The 14,635-nt window shown below is 35.1% G+C and overlaps 1 protein-coding gene across 9 annotated transcripts in view; it reads left to right on the top strand.

Moving 5' to 3' along the window:
• NAALADL2 (N-acetylated alpha-linked acidic dipeptidase like 2) overlaps positions 1 to 14,635 on the top strand; it is a 1,340,454-nt gene that overhangs the window by 285,069 nt on the left and 1,040,750 nt on the right. For 3 of the 9 annotated variants that reach the window (XM_045036393.1, XM_045036397.1, XM_045036394.1), the window contains exon 3: positions 6,794 to 7,051. The exons of the other annotated variants lie outside the window; for them this stretch is intronic. The gene's annotated coding sequence lies outside the window, so the exon portion shown is untranslated. The remainder of the gene's footprint in view (positions 1 to 6,793; positions 7,052 to 14,635) is intronic. 9 annotated transcript variants of the gene reach the window in all.

Raw genomic sequence — 14,635 nt, 5'->3', positions numbered from 1 at the left:
TATTAGATTATGCCTCAGCTTTCAAAAGAGCTCAAACTACCCTTGGGAAGCAGGCATAGAACTAAACTCTCTAATAGCAGAAAGTAAGTTACAAATAAAAAGTACTGAAAATAAATGTCCTGGTAAATATTGAGGGAAGATCTCCTGGAGGAAGATGGACTTCCAGCTTTTACTAATAAGAAAATGTCAGTAAGTGAATAATACAAAGAAATGGGATATATGAGGTCAGGGGCAGCAATATTCTTTGTTTTTAAAGAGCAAAGAAGATGCTGGGCTGATTGGGCTAACTTAGTTTCTGAATCATGAGTTTAGGATAAACAATGTTATCCTGACCACGGGTGTTTGATAATAAGTGAACAGTTTTTGGTAGTTAATAGGATTTTTAGTTACCAAGATTATCCTGTAAATTTTGGAACCTCAGTTAAGGTATAGTGGTTAGCATAGAAAGGAGACAGAGGGCTGAGTAGCCCACTACAAAGATTACTTTTAACCTAATGGACATCTTTAAAGGATACTCTGCTCTGCTCTGGGAATTTCACTTTTTCACCTGCTTCATCTTGTAGCAGCTAAAACAACATTCTGAAATCTGGGGAAGTGTGATCTCTGGCCTCCTAGGATAGAATTTTTTAAGTCTGTCCTGTCCTATGCTGGACTGAGCACTAAGTGCTTTACATTAGAAACTCTCTGGAAAGGGAGAGTTTGCTTTATTTATCAGTTCAGAAGTCAGGGGAAATGGGCTATGAGATACTGATAATACTTATTGTAATGGAATGGACTGGAAGATATGGAAGTTTCAGGCTGAAGGTCATTCACTCACTAATACATAGCTTTTTTTAAACCTATTTTTTGGTGTTTGTGATACGATAAAGTGTTCTAGTGCTATCAACTTACTACAAAACTGCGGCCTTGGAAGAACAGAAAGTACAGAAATAACTGCCTTTTATGGATTCCTGTTTTGTGCAGTTTCAAATATAGACTTAAAAAAGATTACTATCAGAGTATTCTATAGTGTATTGATATAAGAAGAGGATTCTATTATAATTGAATGAAGAATATTCACTTTAAGGAGAGAGGAATATTTTTTAGAAGTGATATATTTTTAAATGTTTTTGATAAGGTATTGATACTTTGATTTATTACCTATGAATTCATACCAATATATTTGTTTATAATACCAAAAACAGAGGAACTGCAGGATAAATGAGACAAGATTTAAGAATGCACACACTCAAGCAGTGTGATGAAAAGCAGATCTTAACTTTAGCATATGGAAGGAAAATCAACCATTTATGCCCTGTGGATTAACTGGATAATATCAGACCCACTCATTTCATTGTAGTTATAGTCTGAAAAGCATAAATTTTCCTGTTTCCCGTGATGTATCAGAATCTACATATATGCTGTAGACTGAATGCTGTGTTGCCCCAAGTTCATATGTTGCAACCTAATTCCTAATGTGATATTTAGAGGTGGGGCCTTTGTGAGGTGATTAGGTCATGGAGACAGAACCATCATGAATGATTAGTGCCCTTTTGAAACAGGCCCCAGAGAACTCCTTCACTTGCTTCTGCCTCGTGAGGACATGTATGAACCAGAAAGCAGGCTCTCACCAAATGCCAAATCAGCTGACACCTTGATCTTGAACTTTCCAGCCTCTAGTACTGTGAGAAATTAATTTATATTTATAAACCACCAGTCTATGACATTTTCTTATCACAACCTAAATGAACTAACAATGGCTTATTATTACAAAGTGCTAATATATTTTAAGACATAACTCCCATGAAAGAAGAAATTCCTTTTAAAATTTCAGTTCTGAGTCTGCTAAACTATTACAGTGTAGGGTAAGGGAAGGGGTGGGTGTATGATCCAGCCTGAAAGACTGGATCTTTAAGTATCTTTATCCATTCTTTTTTTTTTTTTAATTTTTTTTTTCAACGTTTATTTATTTTTGGGACAGAGAGAGACAGAGCATGAACGGGGGAGGGGCAGAGAGAGAGGGAGACACAGAATCGGAAACAGGCTCCAGGCTCTGAGCCATCAGCCCTGAGCCTGACGCGGGGCTCGAACTCACGGACCGCGAGATCGTGACCTGGCTGGAGTCGGACGCTTAACCGACTGCGCCACCCAGGCGCCCCTATCCATTCTTTATGTAGGGATATAGTGAATTTTCTTGTTGACCTTTGCATATGGCTATTAACAAAAATAGAACTAGAATTCAGGTCTCAAGATCCCTAATTTGGTATTCTTTCCATTACAATACTCTTCTTCCCAAGTCTTACTAAACCCCCACTTCCACTTTTGTAATTCCTCTTTTCTTCTTGAACAGTGTAAACACATAAAATACTAATAACTTTTTGTTAACAAACCTTCAGTTAATTTTTAGTCAATTGATTTTTTACAAGGATGCTAACCCCATTCAATAGAGAATGAACGGTCTTTTCAACAAATGGTGTTCGGACAACTGGATATCCTCGTGCAGAAGAATGAAGTTTGATCCTTACCTCATATTGTACACAACAATGAACTCAAAATGGACTATAGGATTAAATTTAAAAGTTAAAACTAGGGGCGCCTGGGTGGCGCAGTCGGTTAAGCGTCCGACTCCAGCCAGGTCACGATCTCGCGGTCCGTGAGTTCCAGCCCCGCGTCGGGCTCTGGGCTGATGGCTCAGAGCCTGGAGCCTGTTTCCGATTCTGTGTCTCCCTCTCTCTCTGACCCTCCCCCATTCATGCTCTGTCTCTCTCTGTCCCAAAAATAAATAAATGTTGAAAAAAAAATTAAAAAAAAAAAGTTAAAACTATAAAACACTAGAAGAAGGCATAGGAGTAATTCTTCATGACTTGGAATTGTACAGTGTTTTGTTTTGTTTTGTTTTTAGATTTAACACCAAAAATGCAAACAACAAAAGACAGGATAGATAAACTGAACATCAAAACTAAAACTTTGTCCTGTAAAGGACACTATTGTGAATGTGAGAAGACAATTTGCTGAATGGGAGAAAATATTTTCAGATCAAGTATCTAATAGAAATACATGCATACATATACATACAAATACAAACATGTATATAACAGAAACATGAATGTATATAAAAGTGTGATGTTAATTGTATTCTGTAATATAATTACCTAATAACTATAATACAGCTAGATGCATTCCATTCATTATTTCCTTTTTTTATCAGTATAAAAATTCTCTAACTTTAACCTTCGAAGAACTTAAAATTATCCATAGTATACAGAACGATAGGCAATTCACCAACAACTTCCATCTGAAAGGGTATAGATAAGTCAGAGATTACAAGTGATCTGTATCGTTTGATTTCTTTGATTTCCTGTTTCTTATACCCACCTGTCCACCTTCCCTTTTCCATCTATGAGAAGCTATGGATTTAATAAACAGAAAAGGCAACATGGAAACTTGGTCTATTTAGCAAAATAAAGTCATTTTCCATTGGGAAACTCCTCTAGGCCAAACATATTTAAGCTATTGCCACTCTTACAATTTATTACTTGCCAATATGTTTGTTTCTTTGAAGTATAAATGCTTGATCAGGTGCAGTAACATCACCTGGTCAATGTTTTAAATCAGATTTTCATCCAAGATGAGCTAAATTTCAATCTGTAAATGTAATCTGAACAAAAATTTTTTTAACATTTATTTTTGAGACAGAGAGAGAGCATGAACAGGGGAGGGTCAGAGAGAGGGAGACACAGAATCCGAAACAGGCTCCAGGCTCTGAGCTGTCAGCACAGAGCCCGACGCCGGGCTCAAAATCACGGACCGTGAAATCATGACCTGAGCCGAAGTGGGCCGCTTAACCGACTGAGCCACTCAGGCACCCCAATAATCTGAAAAATTTTAATCCTTTTAACTCTCTTCAAAATATTGATAACCATCCCTTAGTGGTCATTATGCTTATAATATATAATTACAAATGAATGTCATTTTATAAATGATAAATATTGTTTATAAATTTTGAGAAAATGTTGAAAAGATACTCTCTGATTGTAGATTTGCCTTCAAGGATGTATGTTTCTTAAGAAAATCAGAGTTTGAGTTATTTCATGTATGAATCCTTTTTAAAAATGACCTTTTCATCTGTATTTGAATTAATAGCATTGCGTGCAGTTTAACTATGTTTAGGACTATAAATTTAAAGGATTCAGAGTTTGAACTTTAAAGGAAGCATCTCAGAAATAATGAAGTGGAGGGGCACCTGGGTGCCTCAGTAGGTTGAGGATCGGACCTCGGCTCAGATCATGATCTCGTAATTCGTGAGTTCCAGCCCCACTTGGGACTCACTGCTCTCAGTGCAAAGCCTGCTTCTGATACTCTGTTCCCCTCTTTCTCCATTCCTCCTCTGTTTGCACTCTCTCTCTCTTTAAAAATAAAAAAAAAATATTTAAAAAAAAGAAGAAATACTGAAGTGGAAAAGGAATTTTCCATGTCTGCTTTTTCAAATTTTTTTTTGTCTTAGGAATGATTCTATTTTTTAAATAAGGAATTACATTATTTGAATCAGATATTTTTGAATATTTTTTCTATCTGTAGTTGTGAAGACCTATTCCTTAATCTGAATTTCTCAATCTAAATAGTTTCCAAACAAAATTCAGTCACTCATAGTATAGGTACAAATTTGTGAGTGTTTGATGTATGTAACTAAATTATTCATTTATTTAAATTCCGCCTCATTTGTACAAATTCTGAGATGCCTTGAACAGAGAATAAAGAACAAGGAATATTAACAGAATAGAAAATAAAGACAAGATGAAAGAAAAATACAAATTTATTCATTAGTTGATAAAATTTGGCTATAAATTTTCTGGCAGTCAAAGTAAGAAGGGACACCTGATCTCTTCCATCATATTAATTGTTACAATTTAAAAAGTATATCCAAGGGCATCTGAGTGGCTCAGTGGGTTGAGTGTATGACTCTTGATTTCTGCTCAGACCATGATCTCCCCCTTTGTGGGATCGAGCCCAGCATCAGGCTCTGTACTGACAGCATGGAGCCTGCTTGGGATTCTCTCTCTCCCTTTCTCTCCCTTTGTCCCTCCCTGGCTTTCACATGTGAGGTTGCCAGCCCCCCACCCCCCTCTCAAAATAAATAAACTTAAAAAAATTACAAATAAAAAGTATATCCATTTCTTTTAATTAATTCTTAAAGAAATTTCTCATAAAGAAATAAAGAAGGAATTATAAATTGTATGGTAATGTAGCTTTTTGTAGTGACAAATTTCTTTGATTAAAGAAGACCTAACACTTAAACATGACTCTAGGAAGACGATTCTGGGTTTCAGAAGGTAATATAATCCAAATTTGTAGTCTTCTGGTGGTTTTGTTTGATTCAAAGAAAGAATATAAATATATAGAAGGCTGGCTAGATTTTAGTTTCTACAAATCATCTTTCCTAAACCTACTTTATCAGAGGGATCAAGATTTCTTTTCTAGACTAGACCCAGTTAAAATATGATAGGTAAAAGTCTTGATATGTTGGCTATTCTAGTAAACTGTAATATTTGTTTGCAAAGAGTCCTAGATATCAGCAACCATATTTATTTCCTGGAACTTTTTTAAGTAGTCAGCTATAGAAAAAGAATGTGAAGGGGTGCCTGGGTGGCTCAGTCGGTTGAGCATCCAACTTCAGCTCAGGTCATGATCTCTCTGTTTGTGAGTTCCAGCCCCTCATTGGGCTCTGCACGGACAGCTCAGAGCCTGGAGCCTGTTTCAGATTCTGTGTCTCCCTGTCTCTGCCCCTTTCCTGCTCATGTTCTGTCTCTTTCTGTCTCTCAAAAATGAATAAACATTAAAAAAATTAAAAAAAGAATGTGAAGAATGGAAGTTGCTAAGATGGACTGGCCACTATTTCTCAAACTCATGAGGCATGTATGCTGAGAATTGTTCTTTTTCACAATGACCTCATGTTCTCACACACTGAATGTGATTAACCTCAATTTGTGTGTCCCTCCTTTCAAGGGATATATCCTTACAATGCTTTTGCTTATAAATAACAGAAAATGTGGTTCAAATAGGTATAAATATTAAAGTGAATTTATTGGATTCTGCAGTAGACAGAATTCTATGAAGATACCCAGAATTCCTAGTCTTTGGAATACACTCTCTCCCAATTACTCCATTAAACATGAGCCGATGTACTGCTGCAGAGGGATTTTGCACATATAATAAGGTCTCTAGTCAGTTGATCTTGTAATAGGGAGATTAACTGGGTGGTTCTGAACTAATCACATGAGTCTTTTAAATGTGGAGAATTTTTTCTGGCCGGTTGAGGAAATTAGATTTGAGGCACCAATGCTCGCTTGAAGATAGAGATGGCTATGTGGGTGGGGGAAATAATTGAAGCAGCCTCCAGGACCTGAAAGAAATTCCTGGTTGACAGGAAGGAAATAAGGACCTTAGTCCTACAGCCACAAGGAACTCCTGCCAACAACAATGAGCTTGATGTTGAGGAAATGGAATTTTTTTTTTTTTTGGTAGTTTCTAAGGAATAACATATCCTGGCCAGAAACCAGAAGATTGATTTCAACCTTATTCTGTCCTAAGCACAATGTCTTTCCTGAACTTTGGAAATACCAGAACTGTGAGCTAGTAAATGTTGTTGTTTTAAGGTGTTGTTTGTAATAATTTGTTACGCAGCAAGAGAAAACTAATATAGCCAAATAACTGAAAATTCCAGTGGTAGGGTAGGGTGATCATCAGATGTGTCAGAAGAATTCTGGCTCTCTTCCTCTGAAATTCTCATTGCTCTATCACCATATTTTCTTCCTAGGGGAAAATTGGCTATAGCAGCTCCAATTGCAAATTGGAGTTTACTCCAATTTCCAGAGTTTACTCCAGAAGTAGAGAAAAAAACCTCTTCACATACGTCAGCTCATACTACCTTGATGATTAAGATTGGTCCAATCAGTGGGAAACCTGGAACTGTATTGCTGAGGCAACACTGGAAGCCAAATTTCAGAAAATCCTCTTGAATAAGATTATATCAAGTTTTATACAAAATTTTTCATTCCTCCACTCATCTATGCAGGTAAAAGTAGTTCTTAGGTAGTGGTTCTGATTTTTCAACTAACTCCATAACAATAGTAGAACCATGCTTCCCATCTATACTGTCTTGTATATTATGGCTAATTAAATGAAATACTCAGTTTTTCTACTTTTAAGTAAATGCAACTATATTTCTAATACTTGGTTCTGGTATTTCTCAATTTGTTTACCCACTAATTATAAGCTTCCAAAATATGTTTATTTCTAATTAAAATCAGATTGTAGTCCATTCCATTTTCAATGACAGACCTTTGTTCCTCCCAAATTATAGACCATTTAGCTTACTGGATATTCTCTCAAGACTTTATATATTTCTTTCTTGGTAAATCAGAAGTCTGGGCTTCTCAGGCCAATATTCTGCATGAGGATGCTATATCGCTCTATCACAGTGTATGGAATGTTTCAGGATAAACAAAGATTTTTTTTTTTTTACAGGTCTGATTGACTATTTCTTACCCTTGTCCCCAGACATAAATTCACTAAGCTGTATGAGTTATTGATTGTCAATATAACCTTAAAATTCCTTTGAAAATCTGGATTGGTCAAAATGTTCTCTTGATGAAATGTTTAGTAACTTTAATGGGATAAACAGGTGTTTAGTATACCTTGTCCATCTTTTTAATATATCATGATGCTATGATAATTCTTTCAAATGAGTTCTACTATTATGGTCCCTAATAATAGTTTCTCTCCTACTGTGAACCCAGCAGCAATCCATATAGAAGAGAAAGATAAGCATTTGCCTTCTTATTGGTGACGTTTTAACATCAAAAGCCAAAAAATGTCTCTTATTAGTCAATTGACTACTATATGATTACTGTCTAGGATGAATGATTTAAGGTAAACCTATCCTAAATGCAAATCAATTTTGAAAGCTGTTCTTCATTGTTTTACTGAATTAAACTTAAAAAGTATTTGTGGTAATCCGATGCTTCTATATTCCTAGGCAGGCATTTTGTAACCATTTTATCTTAAATGATTCATCAGAAGTGATGTTGCATAAAGTCAGAAGTTGTATTGATGCAATGTTGAGATTCTTTTTCTTTTTTTTTTTATTAAAAAAATTTTTTTTTCAACGTTTATTTATTTTTGGGACAGAGAGAGACAGAGCATGAGCAGGGGAGGGGCAGAGAGAGAGGGAGACACAGAATCAGAAACAGGCTCCAGGCTCTGAGCCATCAGCCCAGAGCCTGACGTGGGGCTCGAACTCACGGACCGCGAGATCGTGACCTGGCTGAAGTCAGACGCTTAACCGACTGCGCCACCCAGGCGCCCTGAGATTATTTTTCATACTTGCTAATAATATGTGCTTTCAATGTGCTCATATTAAAATTATCGGTACAACTTATCCATTGATGGAACTAGCCCAGGATTCTTTAGGAAAATGTGATATTATCATATATTTTCTTAACTTATCCTTGTGCTGAAGTTAAGAAGCTTGATATTTAAGTATGGGTAGACATTCTCAAATTTCATTAGGGAATAAGTTTTCTGCTTTCAGTGTGGCTGACAGTAGAACATATTAAATCTGTCTATCATTTATATGCAATAATCAGCAAGTCTAGTTTTAAGAAATGCTGCGTATAAATCAGGATTAAGCTAGTGGTTACAGAAAACATTTTTGCATTATATTGTTTGGCTCCCCCTCAGTTCCTTTCTGTGGCTGCATTAGAAGGTATTATAATAAAGAGAAGAATAAAACATGTTACTGTACTTACTACAGGTGGGGAGTTGGGGAGTGGTGTTATGGGTAAGGCTTACCACATGGCAGTGTCCTCTCTATGAGGACCTATTGAAGGTATTTCTCTTCTGTTTCTATTCTTGGAAGATCTGAGATTTTCCTAAGCAACTGGTTTGGGGCTTTTTTTTTTTTTTATTTTGGAGAATGTGAGTGGCACAATGCATTATTTATTCCCCTTTGATTGATAAAATGCTCAGTTCAATTTTTAGTTCTCCCTTCAATGACATGCATCTTATAGCAAATATTCATTTACCAGCCTTAGTCATAGCATTTGACTTTTTCTACCTTTATTCTCTTTTTAACTTCATTTTCTCATTCACTTTTTATCTCATTATATATAGAATATACTTAATCAGTAAATAGTTGTCTTCTATTTGAAAAGGTCATCTCTGACGGAAGGCACGTGTCTAGGAAAATGACCTATAGACACCTGAGCTAGAAAGAGATGCCTATTTTGCCAACAAGATAAGCCAGTTAACCCTGGTGGTGAGTGACTGAGCAGATATCTAAAGCAGATTATGTCACATCTATTGTTCATTGTATTTGTTTCCTTTTGTTCTACCCAAAAGTAACTAATCTCACATCCTTTAAGTAATGAGGTCCAGAGTTCCAAATATGAGGATATAGCAAGACTGGTCTAAATTAACAGTTTATACCGGTTTATACGAAAACTGTACATTTGTGTCATATTACTAGAAAAATATCAGAAAATACATAGCAATTAAACCATAACAGAGATACGTACGTTTTTCGTTGTATCATAATAATGGGGACTATGTTAACATAATGATTCTCCACCTTGGATATATATTTTTTCATGTCAGACCAGTGTTCATTTAATAAGAAAAATAGATTACTGGTGCAGGTCCATCTATTAAGAATCTCTATGAATATTGCCTGGAGATTTATATATCTTTATCTGTATACATAATTTTATAAAATTTTAAAAATATATGGGGCGCCTGGGTGGCGCAGTCGGTTAAGCGTCCGACTTCAGCCAGGTCACGATCTCGCGGTCCGTGAGTTCAAGCCCCGCGTCAGGCTCTGGGCTGATGGCTCAGAGCCTGGAGCCTGTTTCTGATTCTGTGTCTCCCGCTCTCTCTGCCCCTCCCCCGTTCATGCTCTGTCTCTCTCTATCCCAAAAATAAATAAACGTTGAAAAAAAAAATTAAAAAAAAATATATATATATAAAATCTCCAGGGTTTACTGATATACAGCTAGGTTTGAGAATCACTGTGTTAATAATGAATTATCAAGATACAGAACAAAAATGTTATTGAAAACCTAGCTCTCAGTCCATCTCTGAACTGTTAAATGCTGATAGCTCTCTATATATTTGAGACATTAATATTCCCTAAGACACAAATAAAATGAATGTAAGATTTTAGAATTTTTTTTCAAAGACCGTGTTTTGTATAAAAACAGTGAAGACCATGGTACATTTGGTTTCGTAATATGGGAGTTGAAAATGACTTTTCTTCCTCAGTGGTCTGAAAACCAAGACTGTTTAAAATAAAGCTCATCCTTACAAGTGAGATTTTACTTCCTGAATACTAATCTGACGTTTAATGGTAGAAAAAGGAAGAAAGAGAACAGGCCTAAGAGCAGCATCTTCCCTTATCTTGCTGGTGACTCAATTTTTTTTTTTTAATTGTGCCAATTCCCAGAGAGACTCATTATAAAGCTGAGATTGAAGGAAGTAATTAATTCAGGAAGGTTGATATTGGTTTTGATGCACCAGAGACTTCTGGTTCGTCTGCTGAAGTGTGAAAATAATGCTGTGGACTGCAAGACTGGAGGAGGGAGAAATGACATGCCGGTCTTCTTGTACACATCTAACAATATACAAATTCAAATATACCTTCCACTTGTAAGGAAAACTATCTTAATTAGAAGAAGCCTAGAAAAAAGATCAACCATTTAATCTTTTGGTTTAGTAGGCCAAAAGTGTCCTTTTCAGAGACCCGTGATAAAAGGGGCCTGAAAATTTTTTTTCCTCTCAATTCTAAAATATATTCTCAGTGTAGTAATTACATTCTCAGGATCTATATTTCATGTATCATTAGTAACTGCCCCTTCCAACTGGTTTCAAGTGCTCATGATTTCCTTATGGAGTGCTAAATATGTAGTAAGATACTGATGCTTTAAAACATTTCTTTAGAAATTTAGAACTTGTAGAGCATTTTTTTTCTATAGAGTCCATAGTTGCACATACAATTGAGTTTGTTTTTTTTTAAAAAGCATACTTTTTTACAAGAACTCACCTTATTCAGCTGTAAGATGTGTCATTGAAAAGTTGTGCAATGAAGCACTGTTTGGGGGCTTATCTTTTACATTGCCTGTGTGAACTTGAAATAACATACTTTTTGAATGTCCAGAATTGTTTAATGTTAGTAATCAAGATTATTAAAACTCTGATTCAAGACCATTCTGCCATTAATTTTGTTGAGGTTATTTACTAGCTGTAATGAGAAGTTAAAGCCCAGCTTTATGCAATTTAAATGAAGTCATAGAACTTAAAGTCAAAGAAAGAGTCCATAACTTCATTGTTTTATTGACACAGAAGCTGAGAATCAGAGGTGAAGTGGCAATAACAGAGTACTTAATAAGCAGAAGTAGGATGAGAAACCACCTTCCAAAAAATGGAGGAAAAGGACCTGTCATTGAGTGTCCAATTTTTACCTTGGGAGACTGATATAATCCCCACTTAACAAGATAAGGGAATTGAGATCCAGAGAGGTGAAGCAATTTAAAGTTCACAGAATGGGGAATTTTAGAATTCAGATGAGATCACCTGTCTAAATACAGGGCTGTCTCTTCCCAAAGCCCATGGAATAGCAGTTCTCCTTCAGTCACCAGACTTGCAGGATCCTGAAGTCGGCAGAAATATAAGAATAGAGTAAGTGATACTCATTTGGTCTATCGTATTTAAGTAAATCAGCAGATTATAGTAGTATGATCCGGTGAGAGCAATAAGAAGTGATAGAGAAGAATTGAAAAAAGAGAAGTCTCTATCTCCCCCTCTTCCCTATTCTTCTTTCTTTTAAAGATTTTCTTCTTCTAGTTGAAGTCATTCTGCGTGTTGAGAAATAACCACGTATACCTGGGAGAAGTCTCCGTATATCACTGTATAGTTATCACTGTGTAGTTTTCCATATAAGATGACTTGAGTCATTAAGAAAGGTAGTTTATAATCAGCAATTTCCCTTTAATGTAATAGAACATAGTTCATTAAAAAAGAGCTCTATAGAAATGTTAAAACCAGCACTTAAAAATACCCAGATTAGTTTAGAAATTAACATTTGTACTATTTCTCATATAAGTGACACTAAATAATATTAATGGGGATGGCATACATTAATTTTCTCTTGAAAATCTCCCATGTTTTTATATTTTTATGTTGGAATTACAGAGGTCAAAATGTGTATATTTGCAAGTGGTCCTATGCAGTTTTCTTTAAGTTGTTAAGTTGATTGTCAATGTGATTTTAAAAGTAGTTGATTTACTTAATATCAAAAAGGTATATAATTTTAATGTCTGTGTGCTACTTATTCATGAGTTCTTATGTTTCTTATATTTTATAAATGGAGAGCTTCACAACCAAGGAGGTAAAGTGACTAATAAAAAATTCACAAAAAGATATAACCCAGGTCTTCCTCCTGATATTAGCTTGCAGCTGTTATCATTAAATATCTTGACTGTTAAATCTTTTGATTATTTTTCACTTTTAATTTTAATTCTAAATAAACGTGAGAGATAAAGTGAGAAAGAAGCAACAATATCCTCCTGAATTTGAGATGTTTGAAGTAATATTACATTTAGACAATGGAGTGATGTGCTAATACGTTCTGTCAGGAAAGCTGAGTCAATTTGACAGTAATCCTATTAAAAATATCTTGAAATAATTTGCTTTATGACAGACAATGCAGCTTTAATTTTACTTTAGACAGAAGATTCCAGAGGATCTGTTTTGATGTAAACTTTTATTAAAGTAATACTTGAAATGTAATTTATGGTTCTTTTTTAAAAGGAAAAGTATCCGTTTATTATTTTTTAAACATGGTTTTCAGTATATTTATGAGTTTCTGGAAGGAAGACATTGGTGTGACTATTAATAAAAACATTTCTTAGCAGTAAATTTAGAACTAATTTATTTTGCATAGTGATAAATTATCCAACATACAGAAGTAGATATACTGTGTATATACATATATATATATTGATAGAAATAAAGATATAAATAAGGATATAGCTGAAAAAGTATTTTGTTTTAGTCTAGATCATTGTTCATTTAAACTTACATAACATCATATATTTTAAAGCTTGAGACAAAATAAAACATCTTGCAGTTAAAGGATGGAAGTAAAATTTTGGAACTCAACCATGAGATGTCTGTTTATCTGCAATGTCGTAAATGAAAAAATCACCATCATTACAAAAGTGGGCGTTGGGAATACAGATGGGACAGCTGTTGTTCTTTAATTGTTACTGGATTAGTAAAATGCAGTTTTTACAACTCATTTAAAACTTATCACTGGGGAATACATTTTAGTACCACTTAGGGTGTCTTTTGGTTAATAAATTCTTGGCTTTTGAGTGTTAAGTATTTGGCTTCAAATCCCAGATACAAGTTTATTAAAAATTGTAATAGTTCTTAGAGACTATAAAATGAAATGAAGTGCACAAAATGTGTGTTTCCGGTGCTTGACTTTAAAACGATTTTTTACATGACTTATTTCAATATTTTTAACTGAAGCAGACTGTTGTTGAATTTAAATGATTATTAAATATTTAACTAAAGTGAGAAAGAGGAAGTAAGAGAGAATGAGAGAGAGGGAGAAAGGGAAGTATGTAATTTTTGAAAAGTGTTTTTTTCAATTTCTTGGTAGTTTTTTAATAAAACATATGCCCTATATTAAGATATTATGCCAATAATTATAAATCCAATAATAATTATGTGAAACAGGCTGTAACTTTAGATCTGCATTGTAAGACAGCATAGTGTAGTTTGTAAGAAATTTGTGGGACATTCTGTGAAAGAATTTTTAAGAAGTGATAAAAAATACACTTTTTTTTTTAAACCAGAACATTTGGAATATGACATTGAGTATTTCTGCATTTAGCATTATTCTAAATGTTTGTCTTCATCAAATAAACAAATGAGAGAGTAATTAAAATCTGTGTTAATGAACAAGTCTCCCTCCTGAAATTTCAATGTTTGTTGCCAGTGAGGGGAAATTTTTGAGTCAGTGAAGCAAGAGATCAGTGACAAAGACTCTGAATTTTATAATTTGGAATGGGGTCTGACCTAAAAGGAAGACATGTCCCCTTATTGACATTTCTCTTCCCTTATAAAATAACATTTTATCTAGATAAAGTAAGTTTGACAATGTGGAAGGGAGCTAGAAGCAGCAGAACTGCTGGAAGCACCACCCCGAAACAGCTGTAGAAGCTAATGAATGAGCCTACCACTGTTCCATGTATGCTGGCAGAAGACACAAGACTCCTAGAGTTACACACAGGAAAAGCAGAAGTTCAAGCAGTTTTGCTGGTTGTCCAAACTCAAAATACCGTAGGATCATGTGGAGTGCCAGCAGGAGCCTGCATGAGCCGTGGGTACACCACCAGTGGAGAAACCTGAGCTTAGGGGACCCACCATTTTTACAGCATTCAGTAAGCAAGACTGTTCTTTGATGGGGCAGGGGGCAGGTGAATCTCAGATACATTTCTTTGATGTTACAGCACTTCTCAGAATCCCAGGTTTATAAACAATTCTGAAAACTGTCTTGAGTCAAAGAATAGCCAAGACCATGGACTCAGCAAAA

This window comes from Felis catus, chromosome C2 (assembly GCF_018350175.1).
Source record: "Felis catus isolate Fca126 chromosome C2, F.catus_Fca126_mat1.0, whole genome shotgun sequence".
Classification (NCBI taxonomy): domain Eukaryota; kingdom Metazoa; phylum Chordata; class Mammalia; order Carnivora; family Felidae; genus Felis; species Felis catus.
The sequence above is the reverse complement of the archived record's forward strand: the minus strand, read 5'-3'. Positions and strand labels throughout refer to the sequence as shown.